The sequence below is a fragment of the Protopterus annectens genome, chromosome 1.part0 (assembly GCF_019279795.1).
Source record: "Protopterus annectens isolate FY-2018-M chromosome 1.part0, PAN1.0, whole genome shotgun sequence".
Classification (NCBI taxonomy): Eukaryota; Metazoa; Chordata; order Ceratodontiformes; family Protopteridae; genus Protopterus; species Protopterus annectens.
In genome coordinates, this window is record NC_056725.1 from 609,637,738 (window position 1) to 609,651,010 (window position 13,273).

Consider the following 13,273-nt stretch of genomic DNA (forward strand, 5'->3'; position numbering starts at 1 on the left):
TAAATCACTAATAGACTGCCCAATATTATGCGAAAACAATACTTGCAATTCCTCTTCCTGTATGCCAGAAGCCATGAAACACTGTGAAATCAAGAAGCTACAAACCAAACTTATGGAGCTTATAACAAGAAAAATAGCCAAAAATAGCCAAAGATCCTCTATAGGTAGTAGATATATTTTAGCAATGTTATGAAAATTTGTATAAAGCAGAGAAATGTGGAAATCAAGAAAAAGCACAAAATGGAAATATTTATGAAAGACTCAGGTATGCCAAGGTTAGAGGCAGATGAGGCTCAATAATTAACAATAAAGACAGGAAAAGATGAGATAAAATGGTGGTACACAGTCAGTCTGCAGAAAGTCTCCAGCAATAGATTGTATTCCTGTGGAAGTTTGGAAGCTAGAAGGAAGAAAGTGATAAAGATCTGAAAGGTTTTTTGTAACAGCATTTTAAAGGGAGGGGAAGCACCAATATCCTGGAAGAAAGCTGTGGTGGCTGTAATAGCTAAAGATGGTAAAGACCCATCAGACCCATATAGGCCTATTTCAATTTTAATCATGATTATAAAATGTTTATGTCTTAAATAGCTAAAAGAATGGCAAAGTTATTGCCATAATTGATAAATATGGATTAATCTGGTTATCTGGACAGGAGGCAAACATTTGACAACATTATTAGAACAATGATGATCCAGAGGGAAGCAGAATGTAAGAAAATAAGAAGTTATATACCTACCATAACGTTCCATGTTAGTTGTCTTCTTCTCGCCTTCTTTCTTGCTGGATGGGTTCGGAGCCGATCCTCGGCTCCGACTCGGCCAATACTAAAGCTCGAGAGCTAATTTCACCGGCTTGAGGCTCCCCTATATCCCACAATGCTAGGTGGTAACTACTCAGATCTCGTTTGATAGCAATACCAAGCAACCCTAGTCTCCATAGAAAAGAGTAGGGAAACCCACCTCAAACAACCTACGTGAAAGGTATCGCAGACCTAAAAAAAAGGAGAAAAAGAGGTGGAAGAACGTGTGGGAATGACGACTTCCAGAGGAAGAGCACAAACTGAATTCCTGTCGGTCTGTCCAGGCTTGGGGGAAGGAGGGTGGGACACAAGAAAGAAGGCGAGAAGAAGACAACTAACATGGAACGTTATGGTAGGTACATAACTTCTTAATGTTAAGTTGTCCATCTCGCCTTCATTCTTGCTGGATGGGACCGTCCTAGCACCTTATCCCGGGTGGCCTATCGGAACAGACTCTTGAGAACAGTGGAACCAAAATTGGCACGGCTTCTGGAAACCATGTCCAATTTGTAATGTGAAATGAATGTATGAGGAGAAGCCCAGGTGGCTGCTGCACAAATGGAATCTATTGGCAGCCTATCCTGAAAAGCTACAGATGTAGCTAATGCCCTACTTGAATGAGCTCTAGGTCTTGAGGGTAGTTTTTGATGTCTTATCTCATAGATTAAGGTAATTGTAGAGATGAGCCATCTAGAGAGGGATACTTTAGTAACAGGAAGGCCCAATTTTCCTTCCGCATATGACAGAAACAATTGATTAGATTTCCTGAATTGTTTAGTCCTATCTAAGTAATATCTAAGTTGGCGATGAACATCCAAAAAATGTAGCTTTTGTTCCGACCTGTTTGAATAGTTAGGGAAAAAGACGGGGAGATCAATAATTTGGTTTAGGTTTACTTGAGAGGAAACTTTGGGCAAAAAGGATGGATTAGTACGGAGGGATACCCTATCTTTGTGAAACACTAAGTAAGGAGGACGACTGCACAGAGCATGGAGTTCAGATACCCTTCTCGCTGAAGTTATAGCTACTAGAAAAGTGTCTTCCAAGAAAGCAACTTCAGAGAAGATGAAGCTGCCGGTTCAAGGGGAAGGATTAAGGATGCCAGAACCAAGTTCAAATCCCATTGAGGCGGGGGATCTTTGATTGGAGGTTTGAGAAGAAATATGCCCCTTAAAAAGGCTTTACAGAGTTTGTGAGCCATGATGCTAGACTCCGAAACACCAACATGAAAATTAGATATGGCAGCCAATTGAACTCTAATGGTAGATGCAGATGATCCTAAATGAAAGAGTTCTGCTAGAAAATCTAGAATAGACTGGATAGGTGCTGTAAAGGGATCTATGTTTTTTGACGTTGCCCAAAAGGAGAAGCATTTCCATTTGCTACTATAAATCTTCCGGGTAGAAGATTTATGAGAGGCTATCAAGATATCTCGGACCGAGCGAGATATTGAGGGAAGCCTGGCTAAGGTTGGAATCGGAGAAACCACGTTGTGAGGTTTAGAAAGCAGAGATTGGTGCAGCTGACGCGATTGGTGGGTTATCAGAGCTGGCACTGGGTTCAGATGCCAAGGCTGCTCCAAAAGGTAACGATGAAGAAGCGGAAACCATATCTGTCAAGGCCAGTAAGGGCAATGAGGATCATTGTCACTCTCAAGGCGATGGCTTTCTGAATTAGTTGAGATATCAGTGGAAAGGGGAAAGGCATACAGAAGTCCCCGGGGCCAATCGTGAACTAGGCGTCTCTGGTGGGATGGCCTGGTAACGGAAGGAGAGTGAAGAAGTCGTGACAGTTGCTGTTTTGGGGAGTAGCAAAAAGATCGCAGCAAGGCTGGCCCCATCTTAGGAATACTTCTTCTAGAACTGATTTCTTTAGAGACCACTCGTGGGGCATGAGAATTGCCCTGCTCAATTTGTCTGCAATAACGTTGGATTTCCGGGAATGCGTTGCTATCAGAAAATGCTGAGAAGAGATCGCCCATTGCCAAAGTCTGAGTGCCTCTCGACATAAAGGGTATGATCTGGTTCCGCCTTATTTGTTGATGTACCACACTACGGACATGTTGTCCGTTTGAATTGCAATAGTCCCAGTGGGAAGAGAGTCGTGAAGGGCTTGCAACGCTAAAAGCACTGCTCTCATCTCTAAGACATTTATGTGCAAGTGGCACTTGAAAGGTTGCCACGTGCCTTGGACTGTCCTGCCCTGATAATGCCCCCCCACCCGATCAGGGAGGCATCTGTTGTCAATGTGGCGACTTGGGGGGGAGAGTGAAGGGTCTTCCTCGGAGAAGTTGAGGTGATGTGATCCACCAAGACAGTTGATTCTTGCATGATTGAGTTATCAAAATGGTATGGGACATCGAGCTGTTGAAAGGACCATTGAGTAAACAGCATCCATTGGAGGATCCTCATGTGAAAGCGAGCCAAGGGGAGAAGGGGAATAGCTGCTGCCATGAGTCCTAACACCTTCAAAACTAATCTGGCTTTGACTTTGTTGCATTGTAAGAGAAGGTAAACTTGTCTTTGAATATCTGACACTCTCTGCTCTGTGAGTCTGGCTGAAAGATTGAGTGTGTTTAAGGTGGCGCCTATAAAGGTAATAGATTGACAAGGCGACAAGGCAGATTTTTTGAAATTTATCGAAATGCCTAGAGCTTGGCAAGATTGGATGGTGAAGTCCCTGGATAGAAGAAGCTGATGTCTGATGGTGGCGGTAAGGAGCCAGTCGTCTAAATATGGAAACACCTGGAATCCTTGACGTCTCAAGTGAGCCGCGACCACTGCCATGCATTTGGTAAACACACGGGGGCTGTAGTGAGACCAAAGGGCAGGGCCCTGAACTGGTAGTGACCGGCTCCCAGCCTGAAGCGGAGATATCTCCTGGAGCATCTGTTCATCTTGATGTGGTAGTACGCGTCCTGAAGATCTATCGAGCACATCCAATTGTCCTGACCCAAGAAGGGTAGAATGGACTGAAGCGTGACCATCCGGAATTTTGTTTTCCTGATATACTTGTTTAAGTAGCTGAGATCCAGTATGGGTCTCCAGTCCCCTGTTTTTTTTGGTACCAAAAAGAATTTGGAGTAGATTCCGGATCCTTGCTGGTCTGCTGGGACTGACTGGATAGCTCTTTTTGATAGCAACTTTGAAATTTCTAATGCTGCTTGTTCCCTTAGACCAGGTGGAACATCTGGAAGGGATCTTTTGGGTTGGGATGGGATGTGAATAAAGGGAATTTTGTAACCCTCGGATATGATCGACTGTACCCATTTGTCTTGAGTAAGGGAAAGCCAGGCTTTTGGTACAGGGATAACCTTCCCCCGACTGCCTCCAAAGGTGGACAGCCGGGCAGCCCCTCAGGGATGCTGAAAGGGTTTGTCAGAGAACATTTCTCTGCTACTCTGGTTTTGCGGACCTCCTCTGCCTCTAGGGCGGCGTCTATTATTATTCCCCCCTCTGTGTCTAGAGGGGAATCGAACTTGTGCGTCAGATGAGACTCCCTGGGATTGTTTTGGAACCACATCTTTCCTCCCCTCTGACCTTTGGGATAGGGTCTAGAAGGGGTAGAAAAACGGACTCCTACAGCAGAGAGAGTCTTACCATCTTCCTCGCACCTGGTCAATGTATCCTTCACCTGTGGACCAAACAAGGATGATCCATCAAAGGGAGAATTGGTGAAGGACGCCTTGAAAGGGTCCACAAAGTTGCATAGCCACATCCAGGCGTGACGTCGTAAGGCAACACCTGTGCCTGCGGCTTTACTCGCCCCATCTGCAGCATATGAGACCAGCCGCATGGAGGAGTTAACGATGGAATTCAGGGTTGCCAACTGGGAGTTCATTGTGTCTTTGAACCCCTCAGCTGTAAGATCCTTTATCAGTTCACCCATATCCTTGAGTAAATCTCTCTGGAGACGAGTGAAGTGGCATAAGTAATTCAGCGAACGCATTGAAAAGGTCGCTGATGAGAACATCCGCTTGCCGTACCTGTCCATGGTCCTAGATTCCTTATTAGGAGGATGGACAGGAACCGAAGGATCGGCTAACTCCATCTTAGTGGCCGCAGCCACCACCATGGCATCAACAGGGACACCTTTGGATAAAAAATCTTTATCTCTAGGGGCAGTAATAAATTTAGATGGTCTCCTCGGGTGGGTTCCACTGAATCAGGAGCCTTCCAAGTCTTCCTTGCCACCACTTCCATAAGGGGTCAAAGGGAGGGACACCCAGAAGGTAGAAGGCGAGAGCCAAACGCCTCAAGATACACTGACTCATCCTCCGAAGGGTTAAGGGCGCCAGTTCCCCTCTGTTTGAGGATCTCAAGGATGTCAGCAAAGGAGACATCCTCAGAAGGGGATCGAGGGGAACCTTCAGATTCCTCTAAGTCAGTGTCAGAGGTGATAGACTCAGGGGAGTCAATGTGCTTCCTCTTGCACTGCCTCTTCCTAGGGGGATCTCCTACCGGGTCAGGAGAGGCCTCGGAAGAGGAGGAAATTCCCAATGGGGAAACTTGAGGAGTTGGCTCTCTGCGGTCTAAGGCAAGGGGGTGAGTAGAAATCACCGCAGGCACTGTAGATGGGGGGGCTGAAGGAGCTGACTGTGGGGCAGAACCTGGTTCTAGCATGCTCCGCATGACCTCAAAGGCACCCCTGTCAGGCAAGGCCAGAGGCCCCCGCTCCAAAGAGACAAGGACCTCCCCAGGCACCGACAGGGACAGCTCCAAAGTCGATGTCGGAGCCGAACTCACCAGCGCCGAAGCCCCGAGAGGGAGAGCGGGGTCGGACAAGGGTCCGATGCCACTCGCCCCCTCGGAGCAGACGAGGGAAGCTTGGCGCCGAGATCCCTCCAAGGAGGAGATCGGAGCAGACGACGGAGCCGAAAGGGAAGGTATCCGATCCGACGCACCGACAGTCATGGCTCCGACAAGCCCTGGCTCCGAACTCAAAGGAGTCGGAGGAGGAATGTATTGGGGAACAGAAATAGCCACTGAATGCTGAGTCGGGCTATGCAGCATTTGGGCCAGTAGCTCGGACTTGAGAAGTCTACTCACTACCCTTTGCAAATCATGGTCAGATAACCTGGAAGACTGTGAGGAATGAGTTTTATGGCTCCGTTCAGAAAGAAGAGGGGATCCTGGCGCCGAATGCACGGAGCCGATAGAGGGGGATCTAGATCTCTTCCTAGACTCTGGCTCCGATAAGAGTATCGGAGCCAACGGAGTTTTATCAGCCTCGGCTCCAGCCGGAGCCGAGGTAACAGTATGAGGCTTGGAAACATCAGCTCCGGCCGGAGCCGATGTCGAAGCCGACTTAACTTTTCCAGCAGTCGACTCAGAAACCGGAGCCGACTGTTTGGAAGTTTTAGAAGGCTTCCCCGACACAGACTGAGTCGGGGGGCCTTCAGGCTTTAATAAGCCCCGCAAGATTAATTTATTCTTGCGTTCCTGCAGGACTCTAGGGCTAAACCCATGACAAACAGCACAAGAGTCCTGCAGGTGCAAAGGTCCCAGGCAATACACACAAGAAGTGTGACCGTCTGTCAGAGACATTTTCTGACAGCACGAGTCACACTTCTTGAAGCCTGAGACCTTAGCGTCTTTTGACATAGTGAAAGGAGTGCCTGACAACAACACAAACACACTACAGACACACCCTCTACCGAAGAAAATTATTAAATTATTAAGGCTAACACAAAGCCACAAACACACATACAAGCCCTTAACAAAAACTACTAATTTAGTCACACTAAAGGACTGGGGGAAGGGAGGGGCCGAAGGCCTACAAGTTAAGGAAGAAAAGGAAGGGAATATAGACCTGAAAAACAGGGGTCGATTTATCTAAATATTAATTAAACTAAAAAGGTTATGGTATGAAACAATAGGGGGTTAAGAAATACCTATTATGGTAAAAACTCTCACTCACCTGCCCGAGCCGGTAGAAAAGCACCTCGTCAGCTATAGCGGCAAACGAGATCTGAGTAGTTACCGCCTAGCATTGTGGGATATAGGGGAGCCTCGAGCCAGTGGAATTAGCTCTCGAGCTTTAGTATTGGCCGAGTCGGAGCCGAGGATCGGCACCGAACCCATCCAGCAAGAATGAAGGCGAGATGGACAACTTAACATTACTGTTGTTGTTGGTGGGTCTTGACATAGGGAAACCATTTGAAAGAGTGAAAGTACAGTTGTGTACACTTACCATAAATGTAGATGTTCGAGTGTATTCACTGTTGCAGTCATCACCCTTGAGTTATCCTGCCAGGGGTATCCCTCAGTTGGCCCGAATACCAGAGGCTTAGTATTTCTGCGTCGGTTGCTGTCACTCCAGGACTGACGTCAGGTCGTCAGTGGTATAAAAACAGGCAGCTGACGCCATTACATCAGTTTTTCTTGCCCCAAATGTCAGGAGCCCCCAAATAGGGAGCCAAGTCATGGTGGAGTAACACCACCAGTAGAAAGCAAATACCAATAGCCCTGTAAAGAGTGAGGAAGAGAGAGAGAGAGAGAGAGAGACAAGGGGGCTGGAGGGTGGGAAACCAGGACTGCAACAGTGAATACATTCAAACATTTACATTTATAGTAAGTGTACACAACTGTACTATGTTCTTCTTGTTTCACTCTTGGAGTCATCACACTTGGGTTGATTCCCAAAGCTGAAGAATGGCTGGAGGCAGTCAAGAAGAATTGAGACTGGCTAGTATGCCCTGCAGGACTGCGGTTGCAAAGCCTGCCGTGGATTTGGAAAAGATAAGCAGGTGGTAATGCTTGGTGAAGGTATGAACAGAACTCCATGTTACAGCTTCCAGGATGTCCCTGGTAGGGAACCCTCTGAGAAAGGCTGCAGAGGTTGAAGTTGCCCTAGTGGAATGTGTTCTTACCCCCTCTAGTGCTGGTTTCCCATGGTGTTTGTAACAGAAATTGATACAGTGTGCTATCCATTTGGAGATGGTTTGTTTTGATATGGCCTTGCCCTCTGCCCCTGGTGCAAAGCTGACTAGTAACTGGTCATATTTCCTAAAGGGCTTAGTCCTATCCAAGTATAATCTGAGCTGTCTGTGCACATCTAAGGAGTGCAGGATCCTTTCCCCCCTTATTTTGAGGTTTAGGGAAAAAGGTGGGCAAATGGATGGATTGGTTGAGAGCCACACTGGACACCACTTTAGGCATGCATGTTGGGTTAGTCCTGAGGGAGACCCTGTCAGCATGAAAAATGATGAAGGGTTCCACAGCCATAAGTGCTTGTAGCTCAGACACTCTTCTAGCTGAAGTGATGGCCAGAAGCAAGGATGTTTTCCAAGAGAGGAATTTTAACTCTGCTGAAGCTGCAGGCTCAAAGGGGGTAGCGTAAGCTTTTCAAACACAAATGTAAGGTCCCAAGCAGGGGTAGGGGCTCTTCTTGGTGGCCTTAAATTGTTAGCCCCTCTCAGGAACTGCTTGATGAGAGGGTGTGAAAAGAGAGGTGGCTCAGTGCTGTAATGTGCAGATATGGTAGAGGCATGGATTTTAATGGAAGAGAAGGATAGGCCCCTGTGGAGTAGGTCTGCTAGGTAATCCAGGATGAGAGGTAAGGAGGGCTGTGCTGGGTCAGCTCCTTTTGTCTGGATCCAGGAACAATACCTTTTCCACTTGGCAGCATAGGATGGCTTCACGTATAACATCCAGGACCTGCTTGCTTAGGCTGGCCACTGGAGGAGAAGTCAAGGAATAAGCCAGGCTGCCAGGTTCAGGGTCTGCAATTGTGGATTCAAGAACTCTCCCTCCTGCTGAGTCAGGAGAGTTGGAATTTGAGGGAGGTGTCATGGAGGCAACGGTGACAGATTGTGCAGTAATTGGTACCAGTGTTGGTGTGGCCAGTCTGGGGCAATCAGGATTGCCCTTGGTCTTTCCTCCCTTATTTTGAGTAATACTCTTGTAAGAAGAGGTAGAGGGGGGAAATGCATAGATTGAGAGGTTTACCCATTGGAAGGATAGGGCATCCACTTTCCAGGCCTTGCTGTGAAGTTCTCTGGTGTAGAATTGGCTGAGCTGGTGGTTGTAGGGGGGAGGCAAATAGGTCCACCTTTGGGGTACCCCATTTCTGGGACTCAAGACTGAAGGTGTTGTGGTTTAATTGCCACTCGTGTGGGTCTAGGAGATTTCTGCTTAAGTTGTGTGCCAGAGAGTTTTGGTTGCCTGGCATGAATTGAGCTTGCAGGTGAATATGCATGGCTGAGGCCATGTTCCAAAGGGTCATGGCTAGCCTGCAGAGTGGGTAAGAGTGAGTTCCCCCCGCTTGTTGATGTACCACATCACTGTGGTGTTGTCGGTTTTGATTAGTAGAGGCCCCGGAGAGAGTAGGGATCTGAAAGCTGTCAGACTGTGCTGCACAGCTAGCATCTCTTTTTGTTTGATGTGCAGATGAATTTGATTTGGGCTCCAAAGGCCCTGAATGCACCTGCCGTCCAGGTGTGCACTCCAGGCATATGAGGTTAGGGTCTAGAGGTGTGGGTTTGTGAAAAGGGAAGTCCCTTGTTGTGGTTGCATGTTGCTGCCCACCAAAGAAAATTTTTCCTTAGACAAGGTATCACAGGTATAATAGTTTCCAGGCCTGAGAATGTTGACACCAAAGGCTTTTTAAGTACCACCGAAGTTTCCTCATATGCAGTCTGGCATATGGCATTAGTAGAATGCAGGAGGCCATGAACCCTAGAGCTTGCAGGATTTTCCTTGCAGATAACTGGGTTCTGGTGGCCAGTTGAGAGAAGTAGCCTGTCAGACAGGCTTGTTTTTCTAGAATAAGGAATAAAATCTGAGATGCTGTGTCCAGGCTTGCTCGCAGGAATACAATTTTTTGACTGGGGACTAGTTTGGATTTCTTTTCGTTGATAGTATACCCCAGTGAGGTTAGTAGGTCCTTTACAAATGTCAGGTGCTGCAACAGCTTTTCCTGACTGTCTGCCTGAATCAGTCAGTCATCCAAGTAGGGGCATATTTGAATATTTGTTTGTCTGCAATAAGCAATGGCTGGTGCCAGGTATTTTGTGAAAACTCTGGGAGCAGTGGATAAGCCAAAGGGAAGTGCAGAGAACTGATAATGCATAGATTGTGCCCTGAAATGTAGATATTTCCTGCAAGAGTCTCTGATTGGGATATGCAGATAGGCCTCTTTTAGGTCTAGGGTGGCTAACCAAGCATCTTTGAACAGCATAGGGAGAAGCTGCTGTAGGGTGAGCATTTTGAATTTTGGTACCACCAGGAAGGTGTTTAGAATGGATAGATCTACGATTGGGTGCCAGGTACCCTCTTTTCTGTGTACCAGGAAAAGTCTGGAATAGAAACCTTGGCCTATCTGTTCTGCAGGAGCAAGCTGAAGTGCCCTCATGGAGAGCAGGGAATGAACTTGGTTTTGTGCCTCTGCCCACTGGTTTGGAGGAAGATATGGGAACCCTTTTGGGGTTGGCATCATGTGAAAATAAAATTGGTACCCCTAGGACACTATGTTGAGGACCCATCGATCATTGGTGATTGAGGTCCAGTTTTTTGCATGGGAGGCAAGTTTTCCTCCTAGGAGTACAAGCAGATGGGCAGAGGTGAAAGGCAGAGTTGAGAAGTCATTGTGAATTCTTTCCATAAGGGAGTGGCTTAGCACTTCCTGTTTTAGAAGTGGAGGTACTCCATTGCTTAGATCTCTGCATACCCTGAGACTGGTGTCTAGGGGGGGGCCTGCTTCCCCTAGGTCTAGTCTGAGGTGGCCTTGAGGGGGCTGGAAAGGACCAATGTTTTGAGGGGCAATACCTACTGAATCTTGGAGGCTGGACTTGCAAAAAGTCTTTAACTGTCTGCATAGACTTAGCTTTTTCTTCCATCTTTTTCAAAACCTCTTCTGCTTTGGAGCCAAACATATTGTCTTTATTCAGTGGTGCGTCCAATAATTTTGATTTGACGTGGTCTGGCAAGGTCTGTTCCTTAAGCCAAGCATGCCTTCTAAGTACAGAACCTGTGACTGCTGCCCTGCAGGATGCTTCTAGGGCATCAAGCCCACATTGCAGGGTATGCTTACTAACCTGGCTTGCAGAATGCATAAGCTCCTGTAATTCTTTATTTTCTGCACAGTCACGGAAGGTAGATAATTTTTGTTTAATAAGTTCCATAGTATGTTGCTGGTATTTCAGCATGTGGAATTGACAATGTAATGCTCTAATGGCAAGAGTTGCAGAGGTGTATACTTTTTTACCCCATCTGTCTAAAGCTCGGGAATCTGTGTCCAAAGGGGTGGGATTCTTAGCTGTGGTTGCTTTTATTCCTATAGGTCCTTGGGAGATGACCTCTGGGAACAGTAGGATTTTTGAAAGAAATTTGTGTGAGTCAGGGACTCTGTAGTACCTGTCAAGTTTCCTGGGAGCAGGAGCTAGAGTATCAGGAGTTAGACTGGATTCCATAAAAACATCATCCACAACATCCAGAACAGGAGGAATAGCTAAGGGTCTGTGCTGTGGTAAATCTAAAAATTCCCTGAGTCTCTTTTTTGACTGAGGATAATCCTGGCATCCTCAATAGAAATGCTCTCTCAAGGTATGTAGGGTTTCACCAAAAGAAAAATCCTCTGGAGGAGAGGCAGAAGGAATGGATTCCTCTCCATCTGAATCCTTATAAGCAGATAAGGGCATGTCTTCATAATCAGAAACCTCAGAGTCTTCGGACTCTTGGTCAGATAAAGCTGCTGGGGACAAGTCTCTTTTCCTTTTAGCAGGGATAGGCTGGCTTCCCCTAATGAGCATGATAAGGTCTTCCGCCATTTTAAGCATCTGAGATTGAGGCAAGGAAGCAGGGTCTTGAGTTTGGGTCATCGGTTTTTTAGGCATAGTTCGTACTCTGGGCCTCAGAAACTCGGTAGTTTTAGAAAGAACTGAAGACATGAAAGAAGTCGTCGGTTTGTGTCGAATATCAGTAGTGCAAAGAACTTCATCAGAAGCCTGTGCCTGCACAGCGGATCCGGACCCATCCAAGGTAGAGACATCCGCAGGTTCCGTAGTCAAAGAAGAGTCTCACGGCATACCAGACTCTGAACGGGTCTCAGTAGCAGCCTGCAAATCCATAAAGCGGGCATCAGGGGCTGAGAAAGTGCCTCACTGAGTACCGGCGAACTGGCGACTAGCTTAACGGAAGCGTTGTTGGCAGTTTTGGACATGTGTGATCTGTCTCTGTCTTTATCCTTACTTTTTTGGAAGATCGGTAGTCGGGTGGCTTACTGAAGTCATTTCGGAATACGAAGAATGAGAACGAAAGTATTTAGCTATGATAAGGGCCCCACGACATATAGTTCTGGCACTGAACAAAGCACAAAACCGACAGTGAGGGACATCGTGGTCTGGGCCTAAACAGGTGACACAGTAAGAATGGAAATCTTGGTGTGATATTTGCTTTCCACAGGCGAGACAATTGTTAACTTTTTCTGACATCGGTTAGAGCAAGAAAAAAGGATCCCCAATGGGGTACTTAGCTTTAAAAGACTTCAACTTCGGAAACAAAAACTCAGGTAGCAGCTGACTGGCACTTGTGCGAACTGCTTCTGCTTCGGGCTACTCGACAAGAAAGACTGATGCAATGGCATCGACTGCCTGTTTTTATACCACTAATGACCTGAAGTCAGTCCTGGAGCGACAGCAACTGACGCAGAAATACTAAGCCTCTAGTAAACGGGCCAACTGAGGGCTACCCCTGGCAGGATAACCCAAGTGTGATGACTGCAACAGTGAAACACGAAGAACATCTGAGATTTTATGAGTAGGGCAATGGAACCATATTCATTCTCTGATATAATAATAAGGTTAATTAGGAGGATATATGAGGAATTAGAGGCAAAAATTAAAATGGGAAGGTTCCTCTCTCATAAGTTGTGTCTGCAGACAGGAATCAGGCAGGGGTGTCCTCTTTCTCCTTTGCTATTTGTGCCATATTTTTAGCCAGAAATTCAGGGATATAATTGGTATGGTAATCAAGAAAAGCTGGTTTAATTTGCAGGCAATATTATTTTATACCTGATAAAACAAGAAAAGGACATCTCAGTTTTGTGGAACATTCTAAATGAGTTTCAAGTCTTTTTAGAATATAAAATTAATGAAGGCAAAACAAAGGCTATAGCTGTAAACTATGTACCCACACATGGACTGGTTCAGCATTAACCATATTTATGGAGACAAAAAAAATGACCTGTTTAGTAGTATGGGTTAAAAGGATTCTGTTATGACAGCTAAGGCTATGTGGGAAGAAAATAAACAAAAGATAATACAAAAACTGAGAAACTGGAAGCTCTTGTTTATGGATAAGGATAGCAAGATACCAGCAGTAAAAATGTTTTAGTCCCTTTAGTTTTATACAGTCAGGCATATTTATATCAACCAGAGGAGAAGTTGTGGATAGTGACAAATAAAAAGTTGAATGATTTTATCTGGAAGGGCAACAGGTCAAAGGTTAAGTGGGATAAGTTGACCCTTCCAAAAGA

General features: G+C 46.2%; 1 protein-coding gene across 1 annotated transcript in view; it reads right to left on the minus strand.

Annotated features, from left to right (window-relative positions):
• SYT14 (synaptotagmin 14) overlaps nt 1-13,273 on the minus strand; it is a 1,344,965-nt gene that overhangs the window by 1,200,187 nt on the left and 131,505 nt on the right. The gene's annotated exons all lie outside the window — the stretch shown is intronic.